Below are 3,809 nucleotides of genomic sequence, written 5' to 3'. Positions count from 1 at the left end.
GGAGGTTTTATATGAGTTAGGGGTCTGCCCTAGAATGGGTAAAAAGGTGGAAGATTCCAGAGAAAGTGAGGTATAAAATCAGAGTAACGAAAATGCCACGTTAGCCATTTCCAGTAAAAACGACATAAGCTGAATCGGTTGTGTCACAGGTTGTGTCGCAGGTTGTGTAACCTTCGGCCTGAATATCTGACGATCGACACAACCTGCGATATAAGCTAAATCGGTTGTGCTGCAGGTTGTGTCGCTCTCGGCCATTTTTAACTCAACTCCAAAAATTTTTGCAATTCAACTCTAATCTCCTCCAAATGGCTACTCTGATCAAAATATACCAAATTTCTCCAAATTTAACCTACAAAATAAATAAATTTCAAAAATTAAACTAAGAAGTGTAAAAATTATAAAATTGACTAAATATATGTTAGTATCTATAATAATAGCTATGAACAAGGGTAAATTATATGCAAAAATTACACCTAAATGATGATATAAAATGCATGCATCATCTACTTGCATTAGCTTTGTGAAATTTGAGAAAAATGGGATTGGCTATTAGAAAATTAAAAGAAAGCTTGTGCATTGAAGTGCAAGATTGTGCTGAAAAAGTGGATATTGATCATTGTGAAAAATATAAAAAAAAGTAATATGTGCATTGAAAGTAAATTGAGAGCTTTGTAGAAAAATTAAATTGATTTCTTGAAAAAAAATTAAAGAATTGCAAGAATTGTAAATTGGGCGCTTTGGAAAATTTAGGGCTGATCATTTGCAGAAATATAAATTGAACATTGAAAAATTAAAAGCTGATTGCTAAAATAGAAAATATGTGCAGAAAAATGAAAATTGGCATTGGAAATTAAATGCAAGTTGGCAGAAATTAAAATATGAACAAAGGAAACTATAGATTGCATTGAAAGCTAAGGAAATTAATTACAGGAATCGAAATGTTTGCAGAAAAACTGTAAAATGGTTGCATGAATTGAAAATAAAAACACTGAAACGAAACTGATGCAAGACTGAAAGCTAAATGATTGTTGAAATGTAAAAGAAAAAAAGGTTGAATTAGAGAAAATTAAATTAAGGTATTGTGTCTGTATGTTGTTAAGAGTTGATGTCAGGTTTTTGAAAAATAGGCCTTGATGCTCTCTATTTATAGAGTTGGATGACTTGGTGGCTAAGTCTGCTGCATCAACAAATAACTAATTGCATTACCTTTTAACTCTCTGCTTTAATGAACCATTGCATCAAATCTTCAATTAAAATCAAATGTTTTGCCTTCAGATACTTGCCCACTAAAATTGCACTAGTCTCTTCACTATCTGCAGCCAGTGGGGGATCCACATTAACAAAAAAGGGGTCAATTGATCCTTTTTTTTATTAGAATTCACATAAATATATGTGTGTTTTTAAATTGGGCCCTTGTAAATTTAATTATTGAACTCTATTTTTTATAAATATTAAAACAAATGGCTTATTTTTATGACTTGCTTGAATATGGTAGCTCATTCTCCTCTTTTTACATAAAAATGTTAGTTTGATTGACTAAATTTTATCCTATTAAATTTTTAAATGTTAAATCTTAATACTTGAAAATCAATTTGAAAAATTTACTTTTAATATGCATATTTTTTAAAATATCTTTTACTATATTGATCCAAAAAATATATTTTTCTAGATTTGCCATTGTCTGCAACCATATAACCACTTGCAACTGTCTTTTCCATACATGATGCACGACTTTCTCCATTATTGAAATTTGAATAACCATTTGCAACCACCCATGATCTCCTATAGCTTGATCTTAGGAGACTATCAGGTAGTGGTCATTATCTTTGTAACTACCTTATTAAAATAACTAACTACTGATTCAGGTAATTATCTTAATTGCTTCCAGCTCTAAATTAATTATAGAACTCTAACTTTTAGTCTTTTACTAGCTTGAACCATGAGCCGAATCAAATTAAACGGACAATTTAATTTAATATTTTGAACCCATTAATTAATTTAGACCTAAATATTAAAATTAAATTATTGTGTAAATAAATGCTCTATATATAGCTTGAGAATTTAAACTAAACATATGTAGAGAAAATATAAATATCACCTTGGCGGCCTCACAGTTGCTTGACTTGGACTGGAGTCAAATTTTCATTGCTTCCCGTGTTGCACTTGCTCATTGCATTTTGCTGTAAATTGCCTCCATGAAAATTTTCTTGAAAAATTATAATTTATTGAATGAAAATTGGCAATAATGTTAAAAGCCAAAATTTCTACCAATAAATTAATTAAGAGAACAAATTAATTTTACTAAATAAAAATTAACTAGCAATGTACTAGTTAAAATTTATTTAATAAAATCAAAATTTGAATTTTTTCCTAGAGCTAAACTCTCTCTTTCTCTCTCTTTTTTAACTCTCATCTCTCTTTTTTATTTATTTTTTCACAACTCAGCTCAAATTTTTACTCACAGCCCAAATTTTATTTTTCAAAAATAAAACTAATAAATTTTTCAAGACACATAATTTGATAATTTCTCTCACTCAATAGACCCAATTTTACCCAAACTCACTCAATTTCATTTAATTAATAAAAAATACCCAATTTTCTCTTACCCAAATTAATTTCTTTCTCTCACAAAATTAATTTTCTCTCTCCTAAACACACAATCTGCTCACTCTTTCTCTCCCCTTCATGATCAAACTCCCACCCCAACCCATTCTCATATTTTCCTCAATTTCAAATACTCAATCTCTCATTCCAATCACCATTCACGAATCCCAAACCCTATTCATCACCATTGACGGCTAGGAGAGTCTAAGGGCCACCATCATCGCCGACCACTCTGGTAGAGGGAAGGAATGCCAAAAGGCAAGGCGATGCACCAGCAAGGAGGAAGGGAAGGAGAGGAAGAAAAGAAGAAAAACAAAAAAATGGAAAAGTTAAAAGAAGAAGGAAGGAAAAAGAGAAGAAAGAAGGAGGAAGAGGTGGGCAGTGCACCAAGGAGGAGAAGAAAGGAGAACAAAAAAAGAAGAAAAAGAAAGAAAAAAAAAAAGAAGGAAAAGGAAAAGAAAAGAGAGGAAATTAAGGAAAAATGTTAGTTTTCTTGTGATTTTTTTAATGTTTGGCTTACTGTGAATTTCTGAGCATGAACGCCATTGTTGGAATTATGAATTTGATGTTGCAACTTGATTTCTTTCATTGCACCATGTTGTATTGAGTTGCACCTTGTGAAAACTTGATGATTATTGTGAAATTGAGCTTCTGTGAATTTGTCAGAACCTTAGATGTTGAGAAATTGTTGATTGCATCTTGAAATTCATTGCTACATCAACTCAAACTTGAGAAATTTGCACTGCATCTTGGATTTCTGTGACTTGTGGACTTGTTTGTGCCTTGATGATATTAGGAAAATTTTGGTAGAGCTACTTCCATGGGGAGATGCTATCAAAATTTCTATAGAATTAATTGCACTTCCTTGCACCCATTTCCTAACACTGTATCAAGCTGAAATTCATGCATCTTGAGAAAACTAAGCTGAACTGCTACCCTCTTAACTTATGCTGCTGAGATGACTTATATATTGCTTTCCAAGTAGAGAATATCTATAAAAATTACATTTTCCCCTTTCTCCATCCCACTACATCAACAATTTCATTGTTGCAACACAATGTTTCTTACTGCATGCATCTCATTGTACCTCATGCCAAACCATTGTCACACAATAGATCCAAGATCAATCCTTGCACACTTGTCATCAAGATCCAGTGCACTGCAACTACTTTTGTCATTAGAATCCTTCATTGCAACAACTTTTA

The sequence above is a fragment of the Hevea brasiliensis genome, chromosome 9 (assembly GCF_030052815.1).
Source record: "Hevea brasiliensis isolate MT/VB/25A 57/8 chromosome 9, ASM3005281v1, whole genome shotgun sequence".
NCBI lineage: Eukaryota > Viridiplantae > Streptophyta > Magnoliopsida > Malpighiales > Euphorbiaceae > Hevea > Hevea brasiliensis.
The sequence above is the reverse complement of the archived record's forward strand: the minus strand, read 5'-3'. Positions refer to the sequence as shown.